Source organism: Zalophus californianus, chromosome 11 (genome assembly GCF_009762305.2).
Source record: "Zalophus californianus isolate mZalCal1 chromosome 11, mZalCal1.pri.v2, whole genome shotgun sequence".
NCBI classification, from domain to species: domain Eukaryota; kingdom Metazoa; phylum Chordata; class Mammalia; order Carnivora; family Otariidae; genus Zalophus; species Zalophus californianus.
Window position 1 is genome coordinate 80,374,599 of NC_045605.1, and position 21,044 is coordinate 80,395,642.

The window sequence follows — 21,044 nt, forward strand, 5'->3', positions numbered from 1 at the left end:
ACCCTATTCCACAATTCTCCTAGGAGAGCTAGTAGACTTTGCTAGATGTCCTTGGAAGCTGAGTCTGGGTTTTTCTGAGAGAAAAAGTTTCCACCTATTTGTTTACCTCAAAGGGAGTTCTCCCCAGCCATTTTGCCCAATGATGGGGATCTCAGAGTTTGCTATCCAAAGGTCAGGAAGATCAGTTCACTGAAGTGCTAGAACGGAGAGCTCCAATATGTAGTTACTAGTCTCATGTGGTTATTTGAATTTAAATTAACAGAAGTGAAATAAAATGAAAAATTCAGTTCTTCAGAGATATTAGATACATTACAAACACTCATTCACCACATGTGGCTATGGCTGCCATATTGGACAACTCAGATACAGAGCATTTTCATCAATGTTACATTAGGCAATACTGTTCTCAAATAACTAAATATTAATGATATTTTTTAGAAAGAGCCCATCAGACTTTAAAATCCATCAAGCTTTTCGCTGTATCTTCTCACTCCATACTTCTACCTGAAAGCATACCTGTAACCACTCTCATCCTTTTGCTTTCCGCACTGCTCTCAGAATAGGGGTCGCCCTTTTTTCTGTTCAAGACATGTCTGTTCACTTGTGCTCTGAAGCCCACCTGATGCACTGCCTCAAGGATCTTACTCCACGAATTAAGCTCTCTCTAGCTTGTTTCTACCTTAATTACTTTAAGTTGTGAAATTCACCATGCATATAAGAACATATAAGCATATCTGTTTGGGTTAAATAATAATAATACAAGCACGTGTGTACCCATCACCCAGGTTAACAGAGCACTGTTAGTACCTTCAAGTGGGGATACTTTGTATACACCCCCATTGTATCTCCCTCCTACTCAAGAGTAAGCTCTGGCCTTTCATTATAGTTTTAACACCTATGTATGTAGACTTAAGCAACATAGTTTAGTTTTAAATTTCATGTAAATGAAATTATACCGATTATATTTTATGAGTCATTTCTTTTACTCAATATTATGCTTTTGAGATTTACCTATTTTGGTGTATGTAGTGGCAGTTCCTTTATTTTCACTTCTGTTCAGTATTTCATTTCATGACTAATGAACAAGGTTCCTTCACTTTTATTTCTGTACAATATTCTATTACATGACTAATCTACAATTTATTTATCATGTTACTATTGTTGGATATCTGAGCTGTTTTCAGCTTGTTGTTATCATAAGCAATACAATTTAGACATTCTTGTAGTTGTGTCCTAGTACATATTAAGGATTTCTTTAGGGAAATGGCTTTCAAAAATTTTTTAACACAACTCATAACAAGAAATATGTTTTACAACATAACCCAACATTATTAATAGAATACAAAATCTTACTATTAGCAATCCAAAAAATTAACAAAATAATACATAACCTTATCATCAGCAATGCTTCCTGATATTTTCTATCTCTATTCTGTTCTATTTAATTCTATCATATCCTGGTCTACATTTTTTGTTTTCGTTTTTAAGGCTGATTCACCCACCAGTGTGATCTGACCATAATCAATAAAAATTAAAATGGCTTTAGATTATAATCCTAGCAGTAACATTGTTAGGCTGCAAAGCATGTAAAGTTTTAACTGTCCTAGGTAATGATAAACCTTTTTCCAATGGCACTCTCTCAGTTTATACTCCCATCACCATGACATATAAGTTACATTGTTCCATGGCCTTGCTAACTTGGTGACACTTTTAACTTTTAAAATTTTTTCTAATTTGTTGATATTACAAGGTAGTTCATTGTACTTGCATTTCCATGGTTACTAATAAGATGGAGCATATTTTCCCGTTTACAGACCATTTGTGTTTCCTCCTCCCTGAAATGCCTGTTTATGTATTTTGGCCATTTTTCTATTAGGATATCTACATCTTATATATTCATAGAAGTCCTTTATATTTTTGAGGTGCTGATCCTTTTTGGAAATGAGTTACAAATATTATCTCCCACTTCATGGCTTGTCTTTTGACTCTGTTCAATGTGGGTTTTGATGAACAGAAGTTATGTGTAATATAGTTGAATTTATAAGTCTTTTCTCCTATGATTTGCATTTTGTTTGTTCTTTAATGTCTTAAAAACTCCTTCTGTATCAGAAGGTTGTATTAAACTACAGAGTCTTTTAAAAGCTTTATGCTTTTGCTTTCACAGTTAAGTCTTTCAACCACCAAAAATTGATTTTTATGTATGGTACAAGGTAGGGAGGCAATTTTGTTTTTTTAATCTACATGAATCTTGCCAGCACCATTTATTACATGGTTGATCTTTTCTCCAGTGATCTGCAATGACTTCATCATGAATCAAGCTTGCATGCATTACTGGGTTTGTTTCTATGCTTTCTCTTCTGATCCATGGATCCAGCTCTCTACCTCTGGATCAATACAATGTCTCATTATAGCTTTATAATAGTCCTAAATCTTGGTAAGGCAATCCCCTCCGCACCTTGTTTTTCGAAAGTTTCTGGTCTACTTTTGAACTTTCCTTGTGTCTTTTTTAAATTTTAAGACACTATTGAAGTATAGTTGAGATTCAATAAACTGTACATATTTAAGATGTAAAATCTGATAAATTTTGACATATGTATACATCTGTGAAACATCACCACAGTCAAAATAATGGACATAGGCATTACCCCCTCCCCCAGATTTTCTCCTAGCTTTTTGTGAATCCTCCCTAAACTTCCTTGCCAATCCCAACACTCCTGTCCTCAAGCAACCACCACTTTTTGTCAGTATAGATTAGCTTGCATTTTCTAGAAATTTACATAAATGAAATTATATAGTATACATTCTTTTTAGTCTAGCTCCTTTTACTAAGTATACAATTACATTGAGGTTCATCCATATTGTATGTCTACAGTACATTATTTATTCAAATTGCTGAATAGTATTCCATTGTGTAATAAAACTATTTATCATAAAATGATGGACATTGAGTTGTTTCTGGGTTTGGGCTATTAAATATCCTTGAGCCTTCTTCTACAGTGCAATTAAGTTACGTGGAAACTATTTGATTCTGTTGGTCTTGCTGTTAAGCCTTGTTATGTGGGAGAATGGAAGCATTTATTCTCACACTAATTTTGTCCCACTACTGAGGCAAAATTCTTCTGAGTACTCTACCAGATGGCTATGATTATGAGGTTTTGGACTCTGGCTGGTAAAAGCAGGACTCTGGCTGGTGGAAGAAGGAACCATCACTATATGGGCCTTGGGAATTGTATCTTGCAATCCTTCTGGGTGTTTCTTTCCCCAGCCTCAGGTAGTTTCCTCACAGGTATGCACTGAATCAGTACTTAGCTGAAAACTTGAGTGGGACTCTGCAGATCTCCAGAGTCCTCTTTTTGTTCAGTTCTACCCTCTCTGGTATGCTTCCCTGCAATGTCTGTCACCTTGGCTTCCCCAGATTTCCAGCTGCATCTCTTTAACTCAGGTCTGGGTTCCATCCCCTTGCACATGAGCAGAAAAGTCTCTCCAGGCAATAAACTAGAGCAATTGTAGGGCTCATCTAACTTGTTTCCCATCACTTGGAGATCATTGTTCTTCATTGCCTGATTTCCAAAGTCTGAAAAATTGTTGTTTCGTGTATTTTTTCTTATTTTTTTTTTTTTTTAGTTATTCCAGGTGGCAGGATATATCTGGTCCCTGTCACTACACTCCCTCTTGGCTGGAAGCAAATGTCTTGAACAGTGTCCTTGTATATTTTGTGACTTTTAACTGTGAGCTGCAAATTTTCCCTAGGACTTTGGGGGTAACTTCAACTTCTTTGAAGCTTGATCTAGAGTTGATTTCCTTGAGAAAGGATTTGTATTTGCTTTTGTCAGTGACTTGAAAACTCTTATCAGTTAAGGACCAGTTAAAATTAAATTCTTTATTTGAGTTGTGCAAACAAGAAATTTTCAAGCGGTATTCCCTGCCTTCACTCAACACCACTGTCGAGACAGGATAGCTTTCCTACTACCTCCTTCTGCATTACAAAGTTCATTTCTTAGTCACCTTTATACAGAGCCTTGGGAGCCCCAACGTTGTTCACGTTTCCTCTATTCAAAATACTAAATGGGCAGGACCTACCTGCTATGTCTTGTCTCCTTCCCTTCATGCAACCAGCAAAAGAAAAGCTCATCCTCTCCACAGTTCGGACATGCTATTCTGCTGTGCTGACAGAATGAGGATTTCATCTGTACCTCTTCTTTTCTACTAACTCCCTCTCAGCAGCCAATAACACATTCAGTATCTATCACCATTAACTACTCACTTGATTATGGATCCTCTCTTGGCTACAGCCTTCTTTCACACCTGCCAAGTTTTTATAAGGTGCTGTCTAAAGTTATCTGTTTTCTAATCTTTAATTCATGCTCTAACCTATTGTAGTCTGTATCTTCCTCTAGGTCTCCAATAAAACTGGTCTTTAGAAAACCAACAATGATGACTTCCTTCTACCAAATCCAATGGACACTTCTTATTCTCTCTCTTACTTAAATAATCTGTAATATCCGGCACTTTTGATCACTCTTTTCTCTTTGGCTTCTTTTACATCATTCTTTCTAATCCTACTTCTGCCTCCAATTTCTTCTCACTGGATCCTCTTCTTTTGTTCATTTCTCCTCAATGCTCTATAAAGATTTTCCCCTGATTTTCTCTTTGTGGCATTACCTTTCACCAAGTCTCATGAACCATGTACTACCAGTTGCCAAACCTGGAACCATTCATCCTCTATTTCTCCCTCCTTAGTCAAAACCTCATTTTTATTGGCACAAAGCTGCCCAGAATGACTTACTCCCCAGACTTCCTAGCATTTAAATAGAGCCACGTCACTAAGTTATGGCCAGCGATGTAGAAATGTTATATGGGGTTTTCAGGAAGACTACTTAAAGGAAGCTGATTCAGTTGTGAAGGGCCCTTCACGCTTCTGTCTTTCTTCTATCTTCTGTCCTGCAACGTGGACATAATGATAACTGGAGATCCAGCATCCATCTTGAACAAGAGGTGACTTTGAAGCTGTAAGCTATGCACTCAGATGATAAAGCAGAAAGATAGGAGCATGGTTCTCTACTGACCCCATGGAGCCAGATCAGCCTAAGCCACCTACCTCTGGACTTCTTTTATGGGAGAGAAGTAAACCTCTGTGTTTAAGCCTCTGTTATTCTGGAGGACAGGGGAGGGTTAAAAACAGCAAGTCTAGGCTGAAGTAACACATCTGCCAACTCTGGAAACTTAGTCACACTAGATTCTTTGCCTCCCTCATCAAATAAATCCTGATGACTTTGACCCCTAAATATCTCTCAAATCTTCCCTTACCCTCATTTCATGCTACCCAAGCTTACTTCAAGATCTCAATGTTTTTTGTTTAGACTAACACAATGACCACTGAAGCAGGATTTTTTTTTTAAGATTTTATTTATTTACTTGAGAGAGAGCATGAGTCGTGGGGGAGGGAGGGACAGAGGGAAGAAGCAGGCTCCCTGCAGGGACCCCAGGATCATGACCTGAGCCGAAGACAGATGCTTAACCAACTGAGCCATCCAGGTGCCCCTGAAGCAGGTTTTCTAAAACATAAACCTATCATGTCTCTCAACCATTTATTTTTTCATTATGTTAATCACCATACATTACATCATTAGTTTTTGATGTAGTGTTCCATGATTCATTGTTTGTGTATATCACCCAGTGCTCCATGCAGTACGTGCCCTCTTTAATACCCATCACCAGGCTACCCCATCCCCCCACGCCCCTCCCCTCTAGAACCCTCAGTTTGTTTCTCAGAGTCCATAGTCTCTCATGGTTCGTCTCCCCCTCCAATTAAAACCTCTACACACCTGGGGCACCTGGGTGGCTCAGACGGTTAAGCGTCTGCCTTCAGCTCAGGTCATGATCCCGGGGTCCTGGGATCGAGCCCCGCATCGGGCTCCCTGCTGAGCAGGGAGCCTGCTTCTCCCTCTCCCTCTGCCTGCCACTCCCCCTGCTTGTACTCTCTCTCTAATAAAAAATAAAAAAATCTTAAAAAAAAAAAAACCTATACACACTCATTACCTACGGAATAAAGTCTAAACCCCTTAGCATTGCTTCCTTGGCCCTTCCCTATCAGATACCTACCTTCTTTTCCTTCTCTTCCATTTCCAATCTTACTGCCAATAACATATGTTAAATGATGGGTTTTTATTTACTAAACATACCAAGTGGTTTCATGCTTCTGTGCCTTTGCACATATTGCCTGTTTTCCACAGATGTCTTTCTCCTTTTGTTCATCTTTTTGTCCTTTAATTTCCTATTCACATATCAGCTCATTAAGCTAGTCTTCTTTCATGCACCCGATACCTCCCCGTTTCTTTCACATTGCCATCTCTATATCTTGCACATATTTGCATCACTGAGTTTATTACACAATAATTTTTGTTTACATTTCTGCCTTCCCTCCTACAGAATGAGCTCTGAGGATGGGAAATACCCCACTGATCTCTGCATGCCCAGCAAATAGTGTAAGTGGAGTTCCTAGCTAATTATATATGTGTAAAACTATGTACTGAATAGTTTTATGAAGATTATGCATAAATTAATAAGTGAGGCATAATAATCATGATGATTTTGAAGAAAGACTGTTTTCTCTAAAAACTGAAGAGTTGGGTAACAGAGTTTTAACAAATCTGAGACGGACCAAAAGTCACCAGAAAAAGGAGTATAACAGTAATAGCCACCCAGTGGTGGTATTGAACAAATTCTGCAAGCTTGTTCTCAGAAAGGCTTAGTTAATAAGGTGCTTGGAACATAGTTCAATCCCCACTAGTCTCAGTTATCATTATTATGATTATTATTAATGTGTAATTGTGTCACAGAGCACCCCCAAAAAAGTTATGGCTGATGTTACAGAAATCCTCATGTGGTAGGAAGACATCCAAACACTTTTAAAGACTCTGCTGGGAAATTAGTTTCACAAAAGTAAAAAATAAGGGGTTTCCTTGCTAAAAATGAGTTCACTACATAGCTTCCTAAAGTGGTAGTTATTGCTTGGGAGTGGAAGATAGCCATTTATTTGCATGAGACCATTTGGCCACTGAAATTGGAGCCATAAAGCTAGCCATGTGACCCGTCTTTTTTTTAACCTGCATGAAGAGCCAAAACTCTGAATCTCCTTCAAGAACTCAAACCAGATTTCCAAGAAGTTGAGCTTGGGTATTTGCTTGCATTTTATATAAATGTATAAACAAAGCAATGTTTTAGCAGGATCTGGGAGGAGTGTGCGTGGGAATTGAAACAACAGACACATTGTCTAGGTTTTCTCTGGTATAAGAGATTAAAGGAATGATCGTAGCTTCACACATACTGCATGTTTGTGCAGTAATTATGCTTTACAATTGGTTCTGGTTTCTCCATTAATGCCAAAGATTCTTTTTTAGAATGTGAGAAATCTTTTTGGCTCCAGCATACCAGTTACAAACATTCCTTGGTCTTTTTATGCTTAATGATAGTGTTTTAAAAGCTATACTTTGTATAACTCTGTGTGTGTGTGTGTGTGTGTGTGTGTGTGTGTGTGTAAATGTTGGGGCCATGGACAGGGCTGGGATATAGGAGAAAAGAGAAAGTGGGGTTTGTTTTAGAAGTAACTCACATGGCAAGCATTCACAGTCAAAAAAAGACAACAAAATGTCAAAAGAAAAACAGTCCCAAAACATGTTAGAATTCTTACTGACTAAATTCCTTTAGGTGACAACAAAACCTCCTTATACACAAACATGGGATATATATCTAGCTATAATTACCTACTGTTCTTCCTGCTTTGCCTAAGCACATCCACTTGACTGGCCCCAATGATGAAAAAGTAGCAGCATTGCTTTAGTGTATCCCATGCAACAGAGTGGAAATCGAATTTGCTAATAATTCGTTTATTCCTTTTTTATTTCATTCTGAATCATAGGTTTAGATCACTCTAAACAGGCCCTATGAATCCGGTATTTTTTCTCTTTGTCCTTTTCCAATATTTATTAGTAAAGGTATCATGAAAAAAGGGAAGAATTGCTGTTATTCTGATATTTTTTTAATTTATTTTATTTTTCTTTTAGAGGGAGAGAAGGAGAGCGAGAGAGAGAGAGAGAGGAAAGAGAGGAGGCAGAAGGAGAGGGAGAAAGAATCTTTTTTTTTAAGATTTTTTTTGTTGTTGTTATTGGAGAGAGACAGAGAGCTGAGCTAAGGGAGAGAGATCACAAGCTGGGGGGAGAGGCAGAGGGAGAGGGAGAAGTAGACTCCCCACTGAGCAGGGAGCCTGACACAGGGCTCGATCTCAGGACCCTGGGATCATGACCTGAGCCAAAGGCAGACAGTTAACCAACTGAACTACCCAGGCGCCCCGGGAGAGAGAGAATCCTAAGCAGGCTCCACACCTGGCACGGGGCTCAGTCTCATGACCCTGAGATCAGGACCTGAACTGAAATCAAGAGTTGGACGCCTAACCAACTGAGCCATCCAGGCACCCCCTCCTTTTCTTTAGGTACCAATAACATAGTTACTATTATCAATGCCTATTATACGTCAGGTGTTATGCTAGGTATTTTGAAACGCAGTTCTATTACTAGCAAATTATCTTCTCTACACTAATATTTTCTTTTTATTTTTTAGTCAAGTATAATTAACATACAGTGCCATATTAGTTTCAGGTGTACAATTCTATATATTTCTCAATGGTCATCAAGATAAGTATACTCTTAGGGGCGCCTGGGTGGCTCAGTCATTAAGCGTCTGCCTTCGGCTCAGGTCATGATCCCAGGGTCCTGGAATCGAGCCCCGTGTCCGGCTCCCTGCTCAGCGGGAAGCCTGCTTCTTCCTCTCCCACTCCCCCTGCTTGTGTTCCCTCTCTCGCTGTCTCTCTCTGTCAAAAAATAAATAAAATCTTAAAAAAAAAAAAGAGATAACTATACTCTTAATTCCCTTTATTTATTTCACCCCTCCCCCACCCACCTCCCCTCTGGAAACCACCAGTTTTTTCTCTAACTTTAAGAGTCTGGTTTTTTGTTTGTCTCTTTCTTTCTTTGTTCATTTGTTTCTTAAATTCCACATATGGATGAAATCATTTGCTATCTGTCTTTCTCTGACTTATTTCACTTAGCATTATACCTCTAGGTCCATCCATGTTGTTGTAAATGGAATGATTTCATTCTTTTTATGGCTGAGTAATATTCCATTATACACACACACATCTGTATTCATCCAACTGTGGATGGATACTTGGGTTGCTTCCATATTTTGGCTATTGTAAATAATGCTTCAAATAAACATAGGGGTGCTTATATCTTTTTGAATTAGTGTTTTGTTTTCTTCCAATACCCAGTAGTAGAATTACTGGATCATATGGTAATTCTATTTTTAAGTTTTTGAGAAACCTCTATAGCATTTTACAGAGTGGCTGCACCAATTTGTATTCCCACCAACAGTACACAAGGGTTCCTTTTCCTCTGCATTCTTGCCAACACTTGTTATTTCTTGTCTTTTTTATTTTAGTCATTCTGGCAGGTGTAAAGTGATATCTCATTATGGTTTTAATTTGCATTTCCCTGATCATTAGTAATGTTGAGCATTGTTTCATTTTTCTCTTGGCTATCAGTATGTCTTCTTTGGAAAAATGTCTATTCAGGTCCTCTGCCAATTTTAATTGGATTATTAGGTTTTTTTGGTGTTGAGTTGTATAAGTTCTTTATATGTTTTGCATATTAACCCCTTTTTGGATACATTATTTGCAAATATCATCTCCCATTCAGTAGGCTGCTTTTTGTTGATGGTTTCCTTCTCTATGCAGAAGCTTTTTATTTTGATGAAGTCCAAGTAGTTTAATTTTGCTTATTTCCCTTGCCAGAGGAGACATCTAGAAAAATGTTTCTATAGCCAATGCCAAAGAAATTAGTATGTTTTCTTCTAAGAATTTTATGATTTCAGGTCTCTCACTTAGGTCTTTAATCTGTTTTGAATTTTTTTTGCATATGGTGTAAGAAAGTGGTCCAGTTTCATTCTTTTGCATGTAGCTATCCAGTTTTCCCTGCACCATTTGTTGAAGAGACTGTCTTTTTCTCATTGCATATTCTTCCTCCTTTGTCATAGATTAATTGACCATAAAATGTGGGTTTGTTTCTGGACTCTCTATTCTGTTCCACTGATCTATTTTTGTGCCAGTACCATACTGTTTTGACTTATATTAATGTTTCCTTGAGAATAAGAATCTATATAATAAAAGTACATACATAATGGAGTTGTAAAAATTAACATAAAGTGCTTAGAATAATAAGTCTGGTCCATAATAAACACTCAGTAAATGTTCAGTATTATTATTATTTACTATTATTTAAATTAATCCTCATAATACATAATACTCAATAAATGTTCTGTATTATTAATTCTCATAATACATAATAAACACTCAGTAAATGTTCTGTATTATTTACTATTATTTAAATTAATCCTCAAAAGCACCCTTTGAAACAGATATTATAATCCCATTATGCAGATGAGAACATTGAGGCTCAGAGGCTAAGAAAGTGCTCAAAGTTACCCAGCTAATAAGTGTCACAGCTGGAATTTGGAATTTCTGCATGTCTTTGTAGGCCATGCTCTACATTATGCCTCAGTTTCCTCATCTATAAAATGGAAATAATAATACTGCCAACTTCCCAGGGTTGTTAGAGTAAGCACTCAAATAAATATTATTATTCTGATGTTTGTCCCAGCAATGATATTTGCTTTCTAAAACTTAGGGTTACCTTGAGACCTCCTATGCAAGTTAAGGAAAAAAATAAAACAAAACAAAAAAACCATGACTGGCTACACAGTAAAGTGATGACCAATTTTAACCTCATCTTTCACCCAGTGACATGATTATTATACTAAAGGTCCTTTTAATCTGCTTAACATATTATTCCTGAATTTCTCTTTGAACCTCTCTTGGAAGAACCTTAACATCTTTATGTAAAAATAACAGACTCAAACCACCTGAAATAACAAAAGTAGGGATTTTTTTTAAAGGGGATCTGTTTGTTCTGGAATACCATGAAAGAAGTCTGCTAATTCAGCACATTACTAGCTTCAAAGCAGTTCAACTTGACCAACTTGGAAGCCAAAACAGTCCTCATGGTCAGCACACAAATGTGAATGTAACGACTAGCCTGACAAGTGCATTATAAAAGTTGTACGTTAAGAGAAAAGAATAAAGTAGGGGCCAGGGAAAGAGTGATTCTCCATTGTGATGGGAGCCTAGTTTATGATTGCAAATTTGTTATATCAAAAGCCATAATTAATATTTTATGTTGTCCAATCTGGCTTAAGTTCTCACTCCCAGTTGGACTTTTTTTTTTTTCCTTTTCATAAATAGCTAAGTATTTCAAATGACATTCTAAAATCCAGACAACTGAACAGGGCATTCTTCAAAAATAGGGTGTCAAAACTAAAACTAGGAAAAATAAAACTGAACTCCTACAAGGAATTATACATCAAATCTTCCATTAAAGGATTGCTTATCATGTGTGGCATCATCAGCTCTTGATTATACACATAGTGGAGGGGGACCAATGACCCAGATGACCCAAAAATCATTTACATGATTTTGAAATAAATGTGTTTTGGTATTTGCATTTGGTCCTGGGTATATACGGAGTTCTTAGGATTGGAAATGGAAACAACATGAGATCACATTATTTGACTTAAAGAACTAGGTAAAACAATCCAGATTCTTGATCTGGAACTTGTCCCCAGCTCTTTCTGCTTTCAGTTTTACCAGGAGTTAAGACTTCCTTTGCCAGACTACCAACCTAAGTAGACCTTTCCCTTTTTCAGTCAGCAGTGTTTGTGGCTTATATCTTCCATTAAGTTAGGAAGAAAATTGTGCCTTTCTAGTGTCAACAGGACCACACAATGTATGAAATGAGAAAAAACAAACAGACATTGGATGATCTTAAATAGGTTACTGCACTCTGTCCCCTTATTTTCCTTTCTGCACAAGCTGATTCCAGTGAGGTTAAATGTGATGTGTGACAGAGCATCAGTCTCATCCTTGGTACATACTTAGTTCTGTATAAATGACAGTTCTATTTTATTAGCTTGAGGTTGAAAAAAGCTCTGCTTCTGCCAAGTCACACAGTGAATTATCAATCTACAGAGAGATTTAAATATAATCCCACAACAAAAATATGTTGTTGACATCTTTGCAGAATACATGAAAAACACCATTGCCCCACTAACCAATCAGGGCCTACAAAAAGTGATAAATTTAAGAAGTGCAAGACGTCAAAAGGTCAAGACAGAGAAAAGCATTATAATGTGGATGAAAAACACAGCCCCCAAACTCTGATTTTTCTAACAAAAAGTCTTCACTCAATTGCCAGCCATTATTCCCTTATATTACCTAAAATATAACAAACATGTTTCATTTCAATTACTTGCTACCAGCAAGCAATGTACTGCGTCACTTTCGTTTGGTGACTGTTTCATTATATTGCTGGATTACTTATTAATGCTTTGTTTATTTAACTCCTAGGACACAAAAGTCTGTAATATCTGAATGCAATACCTTAAAAAGCCTCTGCTCAACACATTCCAGAACTTGTTCATAATAGCAATAAATGATGCAGGATTTTAAAAAATCTATAAACACTAACTGTAAGTTGGAGGGTGTCATGTAGTAATTATTTTTCAACTGCATTTGCAGCTTTTGGATGAGAGAGTAGCATTTTGTTATATAATTATGTCCTAGGAGTAACTTAAGTGTGAATCATACACAGTTGTGTTTTTCAGTGATTTCATTCTGTTTCACCTCAGCAATTCTCAGGTTAGCTGGGATTTGTTAAATTTCTAGGATTTTAATTCCATGCCATTAAAACTATGCAACATCAATAACATTCATTTGTAAACTCATGTCAAGAAAATTAGCTTCCCAAATATTGAATCAAAATTTTAGATCATTTAAATACGTGATGAGAATTGAGTACACTTACTGTGATGAGCACTGAGTAATATATAGAATTGTTCAATCACTATATATGTTTTTTTTTAAAGATTTTATTTATTTATTTGACAGAGAGAGAGAGAGAGCACAAGCAGGGAGAGGGGCAGGCAGAGGGAGAGGGAGAAGCAGGCTCTCCATTGAAGAAGGAGCCCAATGCGGGGCTTGATCCCAGGACCCTGGGATCATGACCTGAGCCGAAGGCAGACGTTTAATGACTGAGTCACCCAGGCACCCCTTAATCACTATATATTGTACACCGGAAACTAATAAAACACTGTATGTTTAAAAAAAAAAGTGTGTTTTGGCAGACAGACACACACATATGTCAGTGAAACAGAACAGAAAACCCAGAATAGACCCACATAAGCATGGCCAACTGGTTTTTGACAAAGGAGCAAAGGCAATTCAATAGCGAAAGGATTGTCTTCTCAACAAATGGTACAGGATCAATTGGATAACCATAAGCAAAACAAACAAACAAAAAGAACCCTGACCTAAACCTCACACCTACACCAAAATTAACTCAAAATGGATCATAGATATAATTGCAAGTTTATGAAACTTTTGAAAGAAGACATAGGAGAAAACCTTCAGGAGCTAAGTTTGGTGAAGAGTTCTTAGATATATACCAAAAGCAGGATACAGAAAATTAAAAATTGGTAAATGAGACTTTATGAGAACCAAATCTTTTTTTCTGTGAAAGATCCTGTTAAGAGGATGAAAAAACAAACTACAGACAGGGAAAATATTTGCAAACAACATGCCCAAAAAAGGACCTATATCTCATATTGATAAAGAACTCTCAAAACAATACCAATTAGAAAAAGGACAAACTATATGAACAGACATTTCAATGCAGAGCAAATACACATAGCACATAAGCACATGAAAAGATGTTCAACATCACTAGACATTAGGGAAATGCACATTAAAACCAGGCTGAGATGTCACTATACACCTACTTGAACAACTAAAATAAAAAAATAATGACAACACCAAGTGCTGGCAAAGATGTGGAGAAGCTGGGTCTCTCCCACACTGCTGGTGCAAATGTAAAATGTATGGCCACTTTGGTAAAGAGTTTGGCAGTTTCTTAAAAAAAAAAAAAAAAACAATTTGACATACCATATGACCCAGCAAATGCACTCCTGGGCATTTACTCCAGGTAGCTATGCTTATCATAATGAGCACTGAGTAATATACAGAACTGTTGAATTGATGTGTTGTACATCTGAAACTAATGTAACACTGTATGTTCATTATACTTCAATTTAAAAAAAAACACACAAAAATGAATTTGAACACGTAAACTTGTTCAACTTAATAATACTGAGTAGTTAGGTATATTTAAAAGCGCATTGTTTTTCTTTTTTTGGTTTGGTGAGTCACTAATGCAAGTATTTATTGCACGCCTGTTATACATGCTCGCACTGAAGCATATAAAAAATAAACACAACTAGAGTCTGTTCAGCAGAGCTTTATAATCTAGTTAGGGAGGCAAGACACAATCATAAAGAAGGTAAGTCATATTACTTAGAGTGAATGATTAAATGGCAAATAAGGGCAAATCAGAGGAGGAGCAGATAGGGATCGAAGTGAAAAAGAGGCCCTCCCAGGAGTTCAGTGGCAGGGAGAGGGAGGTAAGACAGACCTTGAGGCCAGGTTAAAGAAAACCAGAGGAGTGACTTTACATTTGAGTGATTATACTCTTAGACTGCCAGAAACACATGACATCTCAGCAATGCATAATTTCCCTCAGAGTTCAGAGATGCCAACTATAATTAAACCCAGATGCATATATAAAGGCACTGCTTACTATAAAAGGGGCAAAGCTCTATCCCCAATTTTAGATCTTCTAAAACTGTCTGATTTTTAATGTGAAAAATAGAGGAAAATAGAACAATCCTTAACCACAATCAATATTTACCAGACAATGATCAAAGCTGAGGAAGAAAAGACAAAGAAATCTAGTGTAGAGGTACATTTAAAAAAAAAAAAAAAACGAAGAAAGGTTTTCATTAATTAGTTCAAGTTCTGGGCTGGAAGAAAGTATGGAAATGGAGGAAATGCATATGCCCGCCCCCATTACATACCAGAAAACAGAAATACAAAAGCCAATGGAAACAGGATGAGAAAGCAAGTAAATAAAGCAGACCAGGGTGGGAGGCAATAGGCAATGTCAAGTGTGACGGAAACAACATTAATATCCATAGAAAATATTAAAAATATGATATTTATTCAAACAAAACCCTGTACACAGATGTTGATGGCAGCACTATGCATAATACTCAAAAGTTAGAAACAACCAATTGTCCAAAACCTATGAATGGATAAACAAAATGTGGTATGTACCTAAAACAGTGGAATATTATTCGGCCGTAAAAGGAAAGAAGTACTGGTAAGTGCTCTAACACTGATGAACCTTGAAAACATTATGCCAAATGAAAGAAGTTAGACACGAAAGGTCACATATTACATGAAATATCCAGGACAAGTGAATCCAAAGAGACAGCAGATAGGTGGGTGCCAGGGGCTACCAGGAGCAGGAAATGGGGAGTGACTACTTAATTAGAATGGAGTCTATTTTGGGATGATGAAAAGTTTTGGAACTAGAGGCAATGGTTGCACAACATTGCAAAGATACTAAATATCAATGAATTGTTCACTTTGAAACAGTTAATTTTATGTTATGTGAATTTCACTTCAATTTTTAAAAATCTACATACAATAACAACAAAGGAAATGTGGCAAACTAGAAAGGGCACACCTTAGAACAGGCATCCATCAGCCAGTGCTTACCAAGGGCCACCATGGCAGAATGGATGCACAGTGTTGTCAGATCTTACTGTTTCAGAGAGAATGAAAACTCAGGTTATGTGAAAACTCATACTGACAAGGGGCGCCTGGGTGGTGCAGTCTGTTAAGAGTCTGACTCTTGGTTTCGGCTCAGGTTGTGATCTCAGAGTCATGAGATTGAGCCCTGGGTCAATCTCAAGAGGGAGTGTGCTTGAGCTACTCTCTCCTTCTCCCTCTGCTCCCCCTACTCATACTCTCACACTCTCTCTCTTCTCTAAGTAAATCTTAATACATACATACATACATACATACATACTGACAACTAATTAAAAAAATTTAAACTGTGGCAGCCAATGAAAATATACTATACCCAGGGCTAAATGCAGCCCACAGCCCATGGAATTTGCAAATCTGGCATAGCCCATTCCAATTTAAATCAGACTTTTTTTTTATTATGTTATGTTAATCACCATACATCACATCATTAGTTTTTGATGTAGTGTTCCATGATTCATTGTTTGCGTATAACACCCAGTGCTCCATGCAGTACGTGCCCTCTTTAATACCCATCACCAGGCCAACCCATCCCCCCACCCCCCTCCCCTCTAGAACCCTCAGTTTGTTTCTCAGAGTCCATAGTCTCTCATGGTTCGTCTCCCCCTCCGAATCCCCCCACTTCATTCTTCCCTTCCTGCTATCTTCTTCTTCTTTTTTTTAACATATAATGTATTATTTGTTTCAGAGGTACAGATCTGTGATTCATCAGTCTTACACAATTCACAGCACTCACCGTAGCACATACCCTCCGCAATGTCTATCACCCAGCCACCCCATCCCTCCCACCCCCCACCACTCCAGCAACCCTCGGTTTGTTTCCTGAGATTAAGAATTCCTCATATCAGTGAGGTCATATGATACATGTCTTTCTCTGATTGACTTATTTCGCTCAGCATAACATCCTCCAGTTCCATCCACGTCGTTGCAAATGGCAAGATCTCATTCCTTTTGATGGCTGCATAATATTCCATTGTATATATATATACCACATCTTCTTCATCCATTCATCTGTCGATGGACATCTTGGCTCTTTCCACAGTTTGGCTATTGTGGACACTGCTGCTATAAACATCGGGGTGCACGTACCCCTTCGGATCCCCACATTTGTATCTTTGGGGTAAATACCCAGTAGTGCAATTGCTGGATCGTAAATCAGACTATTTTTTAATAGTCTATAAGCTCACTATATTGTTTCATTATTTCAAATTACTAGAGATAAATCAAAAGAACAATTTGATTTGCCTAAATACATATATATATTATATATACACATTATTAAAATACAGAAGATGCTATGACAAGAAAAAGGCTGTTTCTCTCCCCCAATGACACCATGAAATTACAGTTTCCTTTCATGTATTTCATTCGAAATTATGCATTTTTCTCTGTGAATGATACTCTGTTGAAAATATTCCAAACACAAGTTCTTCTCTCCTCAGCAAAAGTCTTATATTGAATGCAATGTAGCTGTCTGTGCACATTCATAACCTGACTTGCTTTAGTCTTGATCATTATTCACTTTGACTTTATTCTGTTTTTGAGACCTATAATAAAGTGGACTAAAGACCTTACTTTAAATAAATTCCAGGTATTAATAACTACATTTAAATGCTCTTCTACCAAATGACAAGTTATCATGCTAAAAGAGAAAAATAGCAAAATACACAGTATTTATAAAAATAAAATAAAAAGGGCGCCTGGGTGGCTCAGTCATTAAGCGGCTGCCTTCAGCTCAGGTCATGATCCCAGGGTTCTGGTATCAAGCCCCACATCGGGTTCCCTGCTCCGCGGGAAGCCTGCTTCTCCCTCTCCCACTCCCCCTGCTTGTGTTCCCTCTCTTGCTGTCTCTGTCAAAAAATAAATAAAATCTTAAAAAAAAATTAAACAACAAAAAAACAAAAGCTCTGAATTTGTAAATATGATTTCAGGAGGAGCATTTTTTTTAACTTTTTATATTAAAGTAACTTTAGATTTAAAAAAAAATTGAAAAACATAGTATTAAGAGTTTCCATATACCTTTCACTCATCTTTCCCTTAGCTATAACCATGGTATATTTATACAACCATTTATAAACATCGTATAACCATGGTACATATATCAAAACTTAGAAATTAACATTGGTACAATACTATTAACTACACTGTAGAATTTATTCAGATTTCTGTTCCAGGGACCAATCCAGGGTACTTTATTGTATTTAGTTTTTTCTGTAGGTTCAATCTGTGATGGCTTCTCAGCCTTTCCTTGTCTTTTATAACTTTGACTTGAAGAGTAGTGCTTAGGTTTTTTGTACCATGTCTCTCCGTTCAGGTTTGTCTGATGTTTTCTCATGATTAGACTGAGGTTATGGGTTTGAGGGAAGAACCCATAGAGATGAAGTTGCAGTTCCAGTTGCATCGTATCAGGAAGTCTATATATCAACCTGTAATATTAACCTTGATCACTTGGTTCAGGGGCCTGTCTGCCAAATTTCTCTACATTCGCTTCCCTAGAAATGAGACACTCAGTACAGCCCACAGTTAATGGGAAAGGAATTAATTTCCACCTCCTGGATGGGAGAATATCAAAACATTTATAACTATGTGAAAACCACTACAGCAGTGAATGATAATTGGAGGTGAGATAGTTTGAACCTACGCAAATACTCTATCGTCAAAGCTTCATTGGCTGACTTTGGCATTCATCAAGGGATCTTGCCTGTAGCAGTTACTACCATGGTGTTATAATGGTGATTTCTACTGATTTCTATTTCCCTCATTCCTTGTAGATAAGATTTGTCCCTCCCCATCCTGTACATTTATTTATTTACTTATTTATTCAATCTATTATGGACATGAATCTATGGATATTTATTTTATCTTTTAGATTATAATCCTTTATTTTATTACTCAAATTGTTCCAGCTTTGGCCATTAGCAGCTTCTTTTGGTTGGTCCCTGTGTCCCTCTGACATGCCTTCATCTCCTCTTCCCCCCACCTCTTTACTTTCTGATACTGTAAGACACTCCAGGCTCATTTGTCTCTTTCCTGTCCCAGTCCTAAAAACAATCAGCCATTTGTCCAAGGAATCCTGGCTCCTTTTTTCGAAGACTAGCATTAAGAAAACAAGATCTTGAGTGTGCTTGTCGCTACTGGGTGCCATTGCTTCTCAGCCCTTCCGAGGAACAGAGCTGGGAAATACGTACATTATAGTAGCCACTGCAAACACACATATCAATATTTATATCTGTACCGACCTGTTCATATAGAAAACCCTCGCCCTACCCCACATATTTGTTACCTTTTTTTCTCTGACAATAAAGAACCTGGCACCGGATTCTTATCATCTACAATATATTTACATATTTGTTCAACCCCAGCAAATATGTAAAATGGTGTCAGAATTGCTAAACCATAACTCTGAGAGAAACAAATTTGCCAGTGGTTTTGTACAGTTTTGTACAGTTCTTTTTGCCTTTATCCTTACAGAATCTAGGCAAAACACTGTTTTCCTTAGTTATTTGGGTCAACTCTTTTCTTTCCCATCCCCTTCAGGGAGACTATGCCCTATATTTATAATATAGTTAGGTTCATTTGCACAGTCTGCATTCCATCCTGAATTTCTGACATCCTGGGTGTTTTGTTTTTTTGCAGGCAGTAAAAGCTATTCTTATGGTATACAATTCTAAGAGTTTTGAAAAATGTAGAGTTATGTAATTCAACACCACAGAACCATACAAACCAGGCCCATCACCCTAAAAATCTCATTGTGCAAGGGGCAGCATTTTTAATTACTTATGCAGACTCATGCCCCTTTAAAAATCCAATATACAATTGACTAAAATAATCATTTCTAGACTAATATTTTTCACACTATTTTTACTTTTTTCATCCAAAGTTCATGTTCCACTTTAAGAAATCACTATTATTTATCAAACTCTAAAATTCTCTCTTGAATAGATATCCAGTTCCCATTACTAACAGCAAGTATAGATGAAACAAAGTACATGTAGTATCCCAGGGCAATTTCCCAACATGTCCACTTCCATTCTCCATCTAGTTATTGTGAAAACATTTCTCTCTCTCTCTTTTTTTTAAGATTTTATTTATTTGAGAGCAGGTGGAGGAGCAGAGGGAGAGGAAGAAGCAGACTCCTCCCTGAGCGGTGAGCCCAATGCGGGGCCTGATCCCAGGACCCTGAGATCATGACCTGAGCCGAAGTCAGATGCTTAACCGACTGAGCCACCCAGGCACCCCTAGTTATTGTGAAAACATTTCTCAGAAAAGCAGAAAAAACAGGTACAGAAATAACTTCCATAATATAAATCACAAATTTAGTATTTTTAAATTGTCCAGTGCTTTGAATTTTCCATGTCACTGCAATCCTATTGGGCTGAGATTGGTAAAGGTTGACTGTAACTCTGCTTCCTTTCCCATAAGAATTTAAACAACAATTTTTCCATTTCTGCAAGCCAGAATGTTTTCGTTGCCTCTCTAAATTCTTTAATTTGAAAAGGGAATAAATGAGGGTGAGTCATTTAAAAGAAATGGAAGTCAGAAGCCAGCCAGGTGGCAATGAGGTAAGTCATGGTCGCTGGTTAAAATTCAGAAGGAGGCCTTTTCAAAAGCCAAGGTACAGTGGCTAGCAAGCCTAAATGAGTGACATGATTAGTCAACAGACAGGAATCCAGGAAAATGGACAATCTGCAGACTTGGCAGTCTTGGAAGCACCTAGGAATACCTCTACTCAGTCTAGTGCTCCTTAGAAAAGCAAAACAGAATTTCTAAGGCCTCTACAGGTTTAGTTCACCTCAGATTTGAGTAGGGGGACATAGTTCTTGATCCTCAAATATATTACCTGTTCTATCCTCATCACCCAAGTACCCGACAGCAGAACAATGTGTGTTAATGTGGGGTTCCATGGAGAAGCTTGAGTAAGGATAGTCTGGGGTAGGTAACAGAATGAACTATGAGAAATTGTATATAAAATTGTATGTGTATGTGCACTTTTTCTGAGGACAGAGCCAGTAGATTTTATCCAATTGTCAAAAGTCTCTGAGTCCCAAAAAAAGGGTAAGAACTACTTAGGTTTAGATTTTGGCGGAAGAGGTAAATTTGTCCAGTCTGATTTCTTGAAGGTTCATATTCTTCCTCGGTAGATACTGCTTCCTAGGAGCAGGCATCATATCTGAAAGGAACTTTATAGGACCCTTCTATCTGAGCCTCTCAG

General features: G+C 37.4%; 1 protein-coding gene across 7 annotated transcripts in view; it reads right to left on the reverse strand.

Annotated features, from left to right (window-relative positions):
- The window catches only part of CCDC34 (coiled-coil domain containing 34), a 111,154-nt gene that overhangs the window by 53,427 nt on the left and 36,683 nt on the right, over positions 1–21,044 (reverse strand). The gene's annotated exons all lie outside the window — the stretch shown is intronic.